General features: G+C 40.8%; 1 protein-coding gene across 2 annotated transcripts in view; it reads left to right on the forward strand.

Moving 5' to 3' along the window:
- LOC144693733 (sodium/hydrogen exchanger 9B2-like) overlaps positions 1 to 15,176 on the forward strand; it is a 141,372-nt gene that overhangs the window by 14,738 nt on the left and 111,458 nt on the right. The window contains exon 2 of one of the 2 annotated variants that reach the window (XM_078563725.1): positions 12,464 to 12,624. The gene's annotated coding sequence lies outside the window, so the exon portion shown is untranslated. Of the gene's footprint in view, positions 1 to 12,463; positions 12,625 to 15,176 lie in introns of those variants that run through there. The other variant, XM_078563814.1, reaches the window with a different exon arrangement.

Here is a 15,176-nt window from a genome sequence, read left to right on the forward strand (position 1 = left end):
CAGCTTCACCTTCGAAGATCTCCTTGGAATTCTCTCCGAAAGTCGCTCCCACTCAGGCGGCATTAAACAATGGCCCACCTCACAGGGTTTCAATCTTGCCTTCTGAGATTCCTTCTCCCTAGATTCCTAAGCACACTCAAATTCTAGCTCACAAGCACACTTTCAGATCTATGGCCATGTCAAGCAGAACACCACTGTTCCAAACACCTGCAGTAAGGAGTCCCTAGCCATTGGCTGCTTTCTTTGATCTCCTGGGCTGCTTCTGTTCGATTATTGGGCACCCCCTGAGCCCTCTTCTCAGCTCCTCTAAGCTAACAGCAGCATTTTGGCTGCATGAAGCTTCTTCCCCCACTCCTGACTCCTTAAACTGATCGACTCACTCTAGCAGTAGTCGAAGAAGAATTCTCTTGACTATACTGAGCCATATCCCCATTCCTACTGTGTTGAGCACGCTAGAAAGGGGGATATAGCTCAGGATAGTCAAGAAAATATTTTAAGTAGCAGTCAAGGAAGAGGGTCAGGCTACTGGAGGTTCTAAATGTTTTATCTCCAAAGGAGAAGTGTTCCCTTACTAATCCAACCAAATAAGTAAACCAATTAATATTTTGAGATATTGGGGCAGATCAGTCATTGTATCGTCAGCCACTATCAATGTGTTCCAGATGGTTTGATGAAGAGAAAGATATTAATAGGAAATATTCATGGAATTTCTGAACCTGTTCCCTTGTGTAAGGTCAATTTACAAAGTAACTTAATAAACGGAAGTTTTACAGTGGGAATTGTTCCGAGTTTACCTATTGAAGGGATAGATTTTTTTGTTACCTAATGACTTTGCTAGTGAGGACAGTAACATGGTGACGACTGTATTGCAGCAGGTGCTTGATCATGCTGATCTTGACCAACTCCTAAAAATCACTGTGGCCAAACACGAGAAGCTTATTGCTGATGAAAAACTGATCAGTGTAGAGAACCAGCGTTCACGCAACAATTTGTTACGATCATTGGCCAGACCCCGAGACGTGGGGGGAGATCTGGTTAGAGACCAATAAACTTTTGCTTTAAGGTAGATGAAGGTTGAGATTCAAGTTACCTGCTTTTTTAATAAAGCCGTAAGATTTCATGGATTTTGAACGAACAAAAGCAAACTTATATAATAAAGTTCAGAACGATAAAACAATTTATATGTATCTTATACTCCAGCATTCAGGGTAAGTATGAGGTACATGTGAATCAACAGAAACTGTGGTCAAACACACCACGCTAGAATAAATGACAGGTGCAACCAAGACAGAATCCATTGATTTCTCAAGAACCCACCCAGAGGTCAGTAAACACCAAGACAAACAATCACGCTGAAGCTCTTTCTCATGAGGGATTCCCAGCTTCACCTTTGAAGACCTCTTCTTGGAATTCTCTCCAAATATCACTCCAGTTCGGACGGTTTTAGCAATGGCCCACCTCACAGGGTTTCAATCTCGCACCCAGACATGCACACAGATCAATGATTTCATGACAGTAATGAGAAAGGGCTAATTAATAGCCTTGCTGTAAAGAAGCCTTTAGGAAATAGTGACCATAATATGATAGAAAGTGGTAGTTCATTCTGAAACTAGGGTCTTAAATCTGAACAAAAGAAACTATGGAGATATGAGGGGCAATTTGGCTATGGTGAATTGGGGAAATACGCTAAAAGATTTGACAGTATACAGGCAGTGGCCAGTATTTTAAAGAAGTATCATATGGTCTACAACAAATATACATTGCCCTAAGACACCCAACCCAACAGGAAAGATGACTCAACCATGGCTAATGAAAATTATAGATTGCATAAATGAAAGGAAGTGGCTTATAAGGCTGTCAGAAAAAGTGGTAAGCCTGAGGATTGGGAGCAATTTAGAATACAGCAAAGGAAGACCAAGAAACTGATAGATAAAGGGAAAAGAGAATATGAATGCAAGCTGGCAAGTAACAAAGGCGAACTGTAAAAGCTTTAGGTATGTGAAAAGGAAAAGATTAGCAAGGACAAATGTTGGTCCATTACAGGTGGAGACATGAGAATTTATTATGGAGAATAGGGAAATGCTGGAGGAACTAAAAAATTACTGTCTTCACAGAGGAAGATACAGAAAATCTCCCAGAAATACTGGGAAACTAAGGAGCTTGTGAAAATAAGGAACTGAAGTAAATTAGTATTAATAAAGAGGTAGTACTCAAAAAAAAAAATTGGATTGACAGTTGAAAAATCTCCTAGACCTGATGAGCTACATCCCAGAGTGTGTTGAAGAAGGTGGCTGTAGGGATAGTGGATGCATTAGTGGTTATCTTTCGAAATTCTATAGATTCTGGAAAGGTTCTTTAGACTGGAAAGCAGCAAATGTACCTCACTACTTAAGAAGGGAGCAAGAGAGAAAACTGAACTACAAACCTGTTAGTTTGATGTCAGTAGTAGGGAAAATGCTAGAATTTATTATAAAGGATGTGATAACTAGACATTTCGAAAATAGTATGATTGGGCAGAGCCAACATGGGTTTATGAAAGGGAAATAATTTTTGACAAACCTGTTGGAGTTTTTTTAAGGATGTTACCTGTAGCATAGATAAAGGAGAACCAGTGGATATGGTGTATTTGGATTTTCAGAAGGCTTTTGATAAGATCCCACATAGGAGGTTTGTTAACTAAATTAGAGCACATAGGATTGGGGGTAATATACTGGTATGGTTTGAGAATTGGTTAACAGACAGAAAACAGTAGGAATAAATGGGTGATTCTCAGGATGGCAGGCTGTTACTATTGAGGTACTGCAAGGATCAATGCTTGGGCCACAGCTGTTCCCGATCTATTTAAATGATTTAGAAGTGGGGATCAAATACAATATTTCCAAATTTGCTGATGATCCAAAACTAGGTGGGAGTGTAAATTGTGAGAAGGATGCAAGAAGGCTTCAAGGGGAGTAGGACAGGCTAGGTAAATGGACAAGAACATGGCAGATGGAATATAATGTGAATAAGTGTGAAGTCATCCAGTTTGGTAGAAAAAACAAAGGCAGAGTATTTCTTAAATGGTGAGATGTTGGGAAGTGTTGGTGTCCAAAGGGATCTGGGTGTTCTTGTTCATAAGTCACTGAAAGCTAGCATGCAGCTGCAGCAAGCAATTAGGAATGCAAATATGTGTTGGCCTTCATCACGAGGGGATTTGAGTACAGGAGTAAAGATGTCTTGCTACAATTGTAAAGAGCCTTGGTGAGACCACACCTGGAATATGGTGTACAGTTCTGGTCTCCTTATCAAAGGGAGTGCAATGGAGGTTCACCAGACTAATCCAGACAGATGGTGGGATTGTCTTAAGGGGAGAGATTGAGGAAACTGTGTGCCAGTATTCTCAAATTTCGAAGAATGGGACGTGACCTCATTGAAACTTACAAAATTCTTACAGGGCGCGACAGGGTTGATGTGGATAGGATGTTTCCCCTGGCTCATCTGCATCTGAAGTGCTGTAACCTGCAAGGCTACAGACCAGGTGCTTGGAAAGTGCGATTAAAACGAGTAGCTAATTTCTTTTTTCTCTTTTTGACTGGAGCAGACACAATGGGCTGAATGGCCTCTTTCTGCAACGTAACTTTTCTGTGGTGAGCCTAGAACCAGGGGACACAGTCTCAGAATAAGGGGCAGGCCATTTGGGACCGATGAGGAGGAATTTCTTCCATCGGGTGGCGAATCTTTGGAATTCTCTACCCCAGAGGGCTGTGGAAGGTCAATCGTTGAGCGTGTTCAAGACACAAATAAATCAGTAGATTCCTGGATACTAATGACATTGACGGATATGGAGAGAGCGTGGGAAAGTAGCATTGAGGTAGATGATCAGCCATGATCTAATTGAATGGCGGAGAAAGCTCGATGGGCCGAATGGTCTACCCCTGCTCCTATGTTTCTAAATGAGAATTTAGGCAATGACAAATTTTCTCCTTCTCTTGGATGCGTTGCTGAAATTTACTGCAAAGAGTTCAGCAATTTCAATCTTCATTTTTGCAGCTTTTATTAATATGTAACTATTTTATTGAAGAGTAATAAATCAATTTTAGTGTCTATCAGGCTTTTGTGTTACATGAGGTAAATTTATGTAAGTGTGATCTTTTGCCTGCAATCAAATTATAGGGAGGAATTTTTGGCTGATACAGGCCAAACAAAAGGTTTGAACCAGTGCCACCTGCATTTTAATCTCCCACTTTAGGAGCTAAAGTCCATCTGTTTCAATTAGTGTATAGTGTTATAGAAGTACGTAATGAAGCTGTGTTAACTGTGAGATCTCAAGACTTGACAAGATGCGGTTTAGGAAAAAGATTGACTGCATGTCCTTTACTTCTATTGTTGAAGAGGAAAGGTACTTTATTATTTATAACCACGGTTAAAATGGTGTTCTAAAACTGAGCTGTAAAATGATATTGGCAGAAGCATATCATGTTGCTTAGTTATTAATATTACATTACGCTCAATAAGTACCCATGTCATTTTAATCCCCTGAATATCTCACAAGTGGCCTTCTCCAAAAGCTCAGCAAGTTTATCTAACAGGTAGCTTTGCATCCAGGTTGGGATATTCTCTTGCTCCATTCTATGCAGAATTAACTGACCTAAGCTAACATAGTTATATGTCCTTGGGAAAATCATGTGACCGAGCTTTGACCGCATGAGCTCTTGCTGGAAGTACCTAGATGTTGATATCAAGTGAGAACAGAATACACAGATTGGTTGTAAACTCTAGTTAACTGCTGACATTCACTGTTGAGGTTTATATATAAATAACAAGCACTTGGTGAGGCAATCCAAGTTAGGAGTAATTGGGAGAATTCTGGAGAAGAGGATAGAAAGTGAGCAAGCAAAATCCAGTAACCAATAACATAGCAAGTTCAAAGTAGAAAAATATCTTGAGGACAGAGACATTAATCAGAAAAAGATGACATCAGGAAGCTTAACCAAAGAGCTGAATTTTAATGACTGTCTTAAAGGAGGAGAGGGAGGTGGAGAAACAGAGACTTAGGCCAGACCATGGACCCTTGGCAACTGAAGGCATGACTGTCAATGGTGGGGCAAAGGGAAGATGGATGCACAAAAGGGCAAAATCAGAGTACCAGAGACTTTGTGTAGACAATTGCAGTATTAAGGGAGATTAGAGGTAGGGAGGCCAGGAATGGTTTTAAATACAAGAATGATAATTTTAAATTGAAGGTGTTAAGAGACTAGGAAACAATAAAGATTAGCAAAGATAGGAGTGTTTGAGGAGTGAGACTTAGTTTGGGAAAGGATATGGAATTAAAGAAACATGGGTGGGGGGTAGAAAAACAAACTAGCAAATCAAAATGGGGTAGAGATTATGATCTAAAATTGTTGATCCCAATATTGAGTACAGGAGGGCTGTAAAGTGCCCTTTCTCAAACTTGCGTTGAGATTCACTGGAACACTGCAGAAGGTCCGAGTAGGAGTAAGGTGGAGAATTGAAGTGACAAGCGACAGGAAGCTCAGGGTCATGCTTACGGACTAAATGGGGTGTCCTGCGATGCAGTCACCCAGTCTGAGTTTGGTGTCCCCAGTGTCAAGGAGACCACATCATGACCAGTGAATATAGTTTACTAAATTGAAAGTAGTAAATCTTTGTTTCACTTGGAAGGAGTGTTTTGGATCTTGGATGGTGAGAGGGAGGAGATAAAAGGGTAGATGTTGTATCTCCTCCGCTTGCATGGAAAGGTGCCGGTGGGTGTGACTGAGGAGTGGATCAGAGTATCACAGAGGGAACTGCCCCTTTGGAATATTGGGAGGAATGTGATGTCATCATGCTGGAGGTGGTGGAAATAGCAGAGGATGATTCAATGAACATGGAAGCTGGTGGTGTGGAAAGTGAGGACAAAGGAACTCCATCGTGGCTTTGGGGGAAGATGATGGTTTTAGTCTTCTCTGTATTTACAAACATACGAATTAGGAGAAGTAGTAGGCCACTCAGCCCCTTGAGCCTGCTCCGTCTTTCAATAAGATCATGTAACCTCAACCCCACGTTCCTGCCTACCCCGAATAACCTTTCACTGCTTGTTAATCAAGGATCTTTCTAGCTCTGCCTTAAAAATATTCAAAGACACTCTTCCTCAAAAGGCGGTGGGAGCAGAGTTTTAAAGACACTCAACCCTCAAAATTTCTCCTCACCTGACTTAAATTGAGCTACCCCTTATTTTCAGACAGTGACCCCCTAGTTCTAGATTCTCCCACAAGAGGAAACATCCTCTTTACATCTACCATCAAGACCCCTCAGGATCTTAAAGGTTTCAATTAAGTCGCCTCTGACTTTTCTAAACTCCAGTGGATACGAGCCTAACCTGTCCAGCCTTTCCTTAGAAGACCACCCACCCATTCCTCATATTGGTCTAGCAAACCTTCCCTGAACTGCTTCTAATGCATTTACATCTTTCTTTAAAAAAAGAGACCAGTACTGTGCACAATACTCCAGATGTGGTCTCACTAATGCCCTGTATAACTGAAGCATAACCTCCCTACTTTTGTAATCAGTTCCCCTCAAATTATAACATTCTATTAGCTTTCCTAATTACTTGTTGTACCTGCATACTAACCTTGTAATTCATGCACTAGGACACCCAAATGCCTCTGAATCTCATGAGCTCTGCAATCTCTCACCATTTAGATAATATGCTTTTTTTATTCTTCCTGCCAAAATGGACAATTTCACATTTGCCCACATATTCCATTTGCCAGTCCTTGCCCATTCACTTAACCTGTTACTTTGTAGCCTCCTTACGTCCTCTTCACAACTTACTTTCCTAATTATCTTTGTGGTCAGCAAATTTAGCAACCATTCCTTTGATCCTTTCATCCAAGTCATTTATATAAATTGTAAAGAGTTGAGGCCCCAGCACTAATCCTTATGACACACCACTTGTCACATCCTGCCAACCAGAAAAAAACCCATTTATGCCAACTCTTTCCTATTATTTAGCAAATCTTCTATCCATGCCAATATGTTACCCCCTATACCATGAGCTTTTTTTTTTGCAATAACCTTTGATGTGACACTTTATCAAATGCCTTCTGGAAATCTAAGTACAGTACATCCACTGGTTCCCCTTTATCCACAGCACATGTGACTCCTTCAAAGAACTCCAATAAATTGGTTAAACATGATTTCCCTTTTACAAAGCCATGTTGACTCTGCCCAATTGCAAAAATACCTGTTAAATTTGCCCACCATCTCCCTATTTTCCATTATCAATTCCCCAGTCACACACTATAGGACCAACGCTCACTTTAGCTCTTTTACTTAAACTTCTATAGAAACTCTTGCTATCTGTCTTTATATTACTAGCTAGCTTTCTCTCATACTCTAATTTTTCCCTCATTAATCTTTTTGTCATTCTTTGCTGTTCTTTATATTCTCTGCAACCTTCTCTACCACCCACCTTTGCATAATTATATGCTTTTTCTTTAAGTTTGCTACTGTCTTTAGCATTTTTTAGATAACCACGGATGGTGGGCCCTCCCTTGGAACTTTTCTTTCTCATTGGAATGTATATATTCTGAAATATCCCTTTAAACGTCTGCCACTGAACTTCTATTGACATATCCCCTAAACCTCATTTGCCAGTTCACTTTGGCTAGCTCTGCTTTCATACCCTCATAATTGCCCTTATTTAAGTTTAAAGTACTAGTCTTGGACCCACATTTCTCCCTCAAAAATGAATGTAAAATTCAATCATATGATTGCTGCTACCTAGGAGTGCCATCACTAGGAGGTTATCAATTAATCCTATCTCATTGCTCAATACCAGGCCTAGTATAGCCTGCTCCGTTTGGCTCCAGAATGTGCCTCTAAGAAACTATTCCAAAAACATTCTATAAACTCCTTATCTCTGCTATCTGCACTTTGCCTATCTGCTTTTTCCAGTCTATATAGATTAAAATCCCCCATGATTATTGCTGTACCTTTCTGGCAAGCTCCCATTATCTCTTTTATACTCTGTCCTACTGTGTAGTTACAATTAGGGGGCCTGTACACCACTCCCACAAGTGACTTCTTGCCTTTATCATTCCTCGTCTCAGCCCAAACCGCTTCTACATCCTGCTTTCTTGAACTTTGGTCATCCCCCTTCTAATGTGCTAATACCATCATTAATTAGCAGAGCCACCTCTCCACCTTTTCCTTACTCCCTGTCCTTCATAAATGTCACATACCCTTCAATATTCAGGTCCCAATCTGTCATCTTGTAACCATGTCTCTGTAATGGCTATCAGATCATACTTACTTAGTGCAAATCGGAATATCAGTTCATCTGTTATTTTTCAAATGCTATGTGCGTTTAGATACAGAGCCTTTAGTTTTGTCATTCTATTATTTTTGTAATGTCTAGCCTTATCTGCTGAATGACTTAGATTTGTACTCTGTCCCTTCTTGTCACAATCTGTTTATCATTTCCCATATTAATACCTTTCTCTTTTGCCTTGTCTCTACTCTTTGGTTTGCCACATCTTCCCAAATTTGATTCCTTGCCCCCCACTATTCAGTTTAAAACTCTCTCTACTTCCCTAGTTAGGCAGCTCGGTACAACACCAACCCAAGCACGGTTCAGGTGTAGACGGTCCTAACGGTACAGATCCCATTTTCCCCCAATATTGGTGTCAGTGCCCCACAAATGGGAACCCACTTCTCCTACACCAGACTTTGAGATATGCATTCATTTCTCTAACCTTATTTGTCCAATGCCAATTTGCATGTGGCTCAGATAATAATCCAGAAATTATTACCTTTGAGGTTCTGCTTCTTAATTTGGTGCCTAGCTCATCATACTGACTATGCAGAGCCTACTTTCTCATCCTGTCTGTGTCATTGGTACCTGCATGGACCACGACCACTGGATCCTCCCTTTCTCACTGCAAGTTCCTCTCCAGCCCTGAGCAGATTTCCAGAACCTTGGCACCAGACAGGCATCAAAGCTGTCTGGATTCTCTCTCTTTGCTACAGGGAACATTGTCAATTCCATAGGACCATACTGTCCCTTACTACCACTACATTCTTTTTTGCTTTCCTCCAACTTGGATGGCTTCCTGTACTACGGTGTCATGGACAGTTTGCTCATCCACCCTGCAGCCCCCACTCGCATCCAAACAATCTGAGGGAACCTCAAACCTGTTGGACAATTGCAGAGGCTCACAGTCCTGCCTTCTGGGCCCCCTTACTGCCTCACTCGCAGTCACACCCTCCTGTCTCTGGCCACTGACCAAATCAGAAGACCCTATCCTAAGTGGTGTGACTGCCTCCTGGTATAAAGCATCCAGGTAACTTTCCCCCTCCCTGATGTGTTGCAGAGTCTGCAGCTCGGTCTCCAGCTCAATAGTCCTGAGCTGAAGTTCTTCAAGCTGCAAACACTTACTGCAGACACGTTTGCCCTGAATCACAATGTTATCCAGGAGCTCCCACATGCTGCAGCCTTGACATATCACCTGTTCTGCCATCCTTAATGTGTTTTAAATAATTACTTAATTGTATTAATCACTTATTTAATGTTGCTTTCTTATATATTTTATTAACTTTACCACCAAATTGCATACTATTTTAAACCTTAGGGATAGAATAGAATTTACCCACTTAGCAGATACTCACTAAACAGCTAGCTCCCTGCCCTGTAGTAGAGCAAGAACCAATTTCCATGGGTTGAGAAAGAGGAAACTAACAACTCCCCTCTAACCAAACTTCAAGTCTTCACTCGGTTAGTTGGCTGCACTAAAGAGCCATGAATTTATAGTAAACTGAACTGGGGCCACAGTAACCAGATTCAACCAGTTAGCTAATTAGCTGCTCAGCTCCTACAGCTGAGAGTGAGTTTACCCTGTCAAAACTGCAAGAAAGAACTGAGACTGCTTACACAGTACTTTCCAGTTACTGCTAATTACAGATTAGATTAAATTTTAAGAGCAAAATTTAAGAACAAGATTAACACTTAAAACGCCCCTCTCACCAAACTCCAAGTCCTCACTCAGTTAGTCAGCTGCATGTCATTTGCTGTTTAGTTGGAGGAAACTTTTGCTCCATCCAGTTTTGAATGTCAACCAGTGTGATAAATTAGAGCGGAGGGATTAGAAGAAGTGGTGATGAGGTAAAGCTGTGTTGTTCAGCATACATGTGAAACCTGACGTGTTTGGATGCTGTGTCTGAGGGACAACATGTAGATGAGAAATAAGCGGGGGCCAAGGATAGATCCTTGCAGATGCCCAGAGTTAGTGGTATGAGGGTAGGAAACACAGCTATTGTGGATGGTTCTCTGCATACACTTGGATAGATAAGAATGGAACCAGGTGAGGACAGTCTCACTCAGCTAGACAATGGAAATTAAGCAGAGGAGGAGGATGTGATCAAACTCGTCAAAGGCTGCAGACAGACCAAGAAAAACAAAATGTAAAAATGCAAGTTTTGATTTTGAAAACTAAAATCAGATTAGATTTTTCAATGCTATTTAGTAAATGAACCTGATTTAATAAATTAAATTTAAAGAATCCAGAAATCACACCTTTATTACCCTTGGGAGATCACAGGAGCAGCAGCAGTAGAAAAGGGAAGCAGGAATTTTAAATTAGGAGATTGGATTTGTTTTCTTTGGAAAGTTATTTAAGGTGATCCAATTAAAGGTTGACAACATTGTTATGGTGAAGGATTCAAATTCCAGGGTACAGAGGTTAAAGATTAGGATTAAGGCAGAACTTGTGGCTCAGTTCATAGCACCCTCGCCTTTGAATCAGAGGGTTGTGGGTTCATGTCCCACTCCCGGAAAACCAAGAACTGTGATTGTACTCAAAGAGTTGCAATCTGTGACTGTTGATAACTCGAAAGAGTATAAAGCAATAAAGTTATGAAACAACTTACCAATCAAGTTCATTAAAGCAGACAGTACAGATGGGTACAAGAGACAATTGGAAGTGTTTCCCGAGAGCGAATGGATTGAGGGATATAGTGAGGAGAGAGGCTGGTATTTTATATTAGTTTGTGAAAGAGGATTGATGTTATTTGGCCTGTATGTCCTGCTCATAAAATTTCTGTGGGGTAGAAATTGGTGTTGGGTGGCAAAAGTAAGTATTGTATCAGCCATCTGTTATATATTTGTTTCTCGTATTTCCCTCCGCCCCAGTATTCAGCTCTGTTGCAATCAATGTGGAATTGAGTAGCTGGCAAGGCATGTAATAGGTGGCCAATCTAATTTTAACGTACCCGTTTTGTGCTACTTCCCAAAATGAAGATCCAAACTTATTACATTTACTTTAGATTTTAGTATCTATTTGAGTTTATTTAAACGTTACTTTTTCATTAAAAAATTACTTTTTTTTTCAACGCTCTGAAATGTTTTCCATGTGCCTGATGAATTGGTGACCGCATCTTGTGTGTTGAGATGTACATGGGGTTCTAGTTTTGTTGACTGACTAGCTTGTGCTGAGAAAGCTAGTCAACGACGGGAAAGTGGTGAAATTGCTGCAGTTTATCCATTGCTCCAGAGCTAGGGGAAGGCAGAATCAGTGGAGCCATTTGGAATGGAAATTTGAATAGGTCCCAATTTATGGTGGATGCAATGACCAAAGGTTTAATGTCACAGCAAATTATTTCTTGTGTATTTCAAGTCACTGCTTTATTTTAAATGTTTTCCCTCCCAATCTTACCAATGGGTGCAATGTTGAGTTATTTTGAAGACTCGTGCATAGGATGGTGCATTCTGAGGTTCACTGCACAAACTCTTGTGTTATTTGATTTCTGTTACACTGATTGTCTTTTCTGGTGGCCAACCTTCTTTATCGCGTGTGTTTTAAGGCTGGAGTTGACTGCCCTTATGACTGACTGCTAACTTGAAAAATCTATACCACGCTAAACTCCTCTGTTGCTTTTGCATTTCACTTGAATGGCAGTCACAGGAGATTTGGAACTAGGTGCATATTGGGTAGGTATGGCTACAGCCCTCGTCGAAACATAGCCAGGGTTTCTGCAATCTAGTCATTTTTCCAGTAAATGTTGATATGGGTAGTTAAATACCATGATAGCTATGATGGCTATAATGATTGAGTTGCCTGTTGTATTTACTGTTCAGGCTCTCTTATGAAGCGCAATCAGTTGGATTACATCAGTTTACAGATCTGTCCCAAGTTTGGGTAGTTGGCTCCAGGAGCATAAATACTTTTTTTTTTGAAGTATTAAATGGAATAATTTTGCTTAGCTTTTCTTTGTTCCTCAGCCAATACCAGCATTTTCCTGATGTAGCCTATGACAAGTTGTGTTTTCTAGAAATCATCAATGTCCATGGCCATTAAGATTTGATTTATGATTGGCCAAGCTTGTGGCCTTTATTTCAGCATCCCTCCATGAAATACATTCGTGGTTCAGTGAAATTTCTTCAGATGTTGTCTCTCACTTGAATTTCTCTTTCTTAATCAATCAGGAACACATGGGTTTTCAGTGGCAAAAATTTGAATTGAAAAGAGGGAATGAAGAGTGAGCAATTGGCATATGCAAGAAAGAAAAAGCACTTTGTGAACAGCACTTTGTCAAAGGACCAAAGCTAGATACCACCAGCCAAGAAGGAGGCAGGTGAACTGGCAGGTAAGAGGCAGGGAGAAAACTGTAGAAGACTTAAGGCTGCAGTTAGAATATTGTGTACAGTTCTGGACAGGCAACTGTCAGAAGAATAGAAATGAATATAATTTTTAAAAAAAATTTAAAAATGAATAGAAGATGCAATGTAGATTAAATAGACTGTTGTCAAGGATGAGGATTTACAGTCATGAAGAGAGACTTGAGGTTTTGGAACTTTTCTCCACTGGAGCTGAAAAGGTCATGGATGACTTATTTGAGGTTTTCAGGATTATGAAATGCTATAACAGATAAGCAGAAGCATTGTTTCCATTGCTCAATGAGATTGGCATGAGAATACAGATTTAAATAACCACAAAGAATTAAAAAATCTTAACTGTCTTAATTCACACTGAGGCTGACTTAGAATATGGAGTTATCTTCACAGACATTGTTGAAGGAAGTTCATAAATCCTTTTAAAAGCAATTTGAATAGTTGCTTGAAAAAGAGGAACATCAAAAGATACAGGGAAAGTAGATTTGATAGCAGGTGAGAGAAAATGCTCGTCCTGTTTGCTAGCAACCCCAAACACTGCACTCCTAAACCAGTCACCAACACACTCCCCTCCCCCAGCACCCCATCTTCCTGATTCCTTTTTGAAAGTTCCTTGAGGGACACTTCCTGCATTGCAGGGGCCAATTGTTTGAGTCTGCTTCTCTAGTGAGTTTCCAGGGGACACTCACTCGGTGTCCATACTTTTTTGGCTTGATAGTGAGATCCAACATCATTTATGAGTTAGATTTCCGCACTCATTGTGCACTCATTTTTGGGCATGCTCAAATTTCTGGACTTTGAGAAATCTTAATATTGTCATCAGATGTATAAATGGTAAAACTCCTTTTAAAACCAAAAATGTCGTTTTAAGGAGGCTGTACAGTTAATTAACAATTATTTTAGACCAAAATCTTGGCTATTGAATTTTTGGAATAAGTTCTGGAAACATTAGATCCACAGCAAGATAGTCACCCAGCAGCTTTGTGAGCTGCTTCCTACTTCCTCCCTGCCCCACTTTTATAGTTGGAGGAAAGCGATGTGCAGGAGGATAAATACATGTTACCTTAGATCCTGTTAACTACTGACTGGTTTTCCCTGAAATACTAAAGTAGAGAGAGAAAGGAACTAGAAAAAGCTGAGGAGCTACAGTGAGCAGGGCATGAAGAGCTCAGTTCTGTATTCACAAACACTTTCAATGCGCTGCTAGTTCTGACACGGCCTGGATTTTCACCAAGTTGGGATAAAGGCAGTGAGGGATATGGAGAGTGAGGGTTGGAGGACCACCTGTTTTTATTTTAACTGCAACAAAGCCCCACAGCACCAAGGTGGGCCTTTTAAACAGCCTGCCTCAGCACCCAGCAGTCCCTGAGGCTGCCTCTGACCTCTATCTCTGGTCGGCTGGTGTGTCTCTAGCCCACATCCCACCCCTTCCCACCAATAAAATACTGTTGCGGATTCTTTCTCCCAAAGCAGGTCAAGCTGTGAATTTTCCCAACTCCTATCCATGTTGAGATGAAAATCCAGGCCTACGTTGTTAATTGTATCAATTGAGGTTAAGCACATAGAGGTGGAGGGCATTTATTGGATGGGTGTTTTTTTAACTTATTGATGGGATGTGGGCATCGCTGGCTAGGCCAATATTTATTACCCATCCCTAATTGCCCTTGAAGGTGGTGGTAAGCTGCTGCCTTGAACCACTGCAGTCCATGTGGTGTAGGTACACCCACAGTGCTGTTAGGGAGCGAATTCTAGGATTTTGACCCAGTGAGAGTGAAGGAACAGCGATATAGTTCCAAGTGAGGATAGTGAGAGGCTTTGGAGGGCAACTCGCAGCTGGCTGTGTTCCCATGTGTAGTAATCTGATGTGTAATATACCTTTTAAGAAGAATGTATAATGGAAGATCACATGATCTTACTATCCAATAGCAGAGTAGCGCGGGCTACCTCAGTAGTCAGTAGAAGTCTAGCGATATAGTCTGTAATGTGGAGACAAGGTTTGAGTTGTAAGCGCACAAGTGTAAATGCTGAGTCCCTATGTAAATAAATAGAATGTGTTCTACATAAGAACTGTCTGCTGACCTACTCTGTCTATGGTACCAACTCAGTCATCCCGAAACAAGGGTGCAACCCAGATCCATTAGTCCAACTAAACTAAGGTCCAGGATCCAACAAAGTGGCAACGAGAGAAAAAGCAAGGAAGGATGAGGAGAAAAAGCAAGGAAGGAAATCAAGTGAACCGAAATCGGGCCATATCTCGCACCATAATTGTAAGTTGAATTTCTGTCCTAATCGTCAAAGCATGCCACGGTTTGGAAGAGTTGATTCTTTCGACCCACCTGTGGACGATTGGTTTCATTCTGTTGAGCATCTTGCATTCTTTTTCTAAGCTAATGACTTTGTGGGGGAGGAGAAGAGGCGAGCGATCCTCTTATCCACGTGTGGGAGTAAGACCAATGGATTGATTTGAAATTTGACGGCATCCAGTGCCCCGGATTGAAAAATTTTTGATGACTTGGTGAACCTTATG

This window comes from Cetorhinus maximus, chromosome 1 (genome assembly GCF_964194155.1).
Source record: "Cetorhinus maximus chromosome 1, sCetMax3.hap1.1, whole genome shotgun sequence".
Lineage (NCBI taxonomy): Eukaryota > Metazoa > Chordata > Chondrichthyes > Lamniformes > Cetorhinidae > Cetorhinus > Cetorhinus maximus.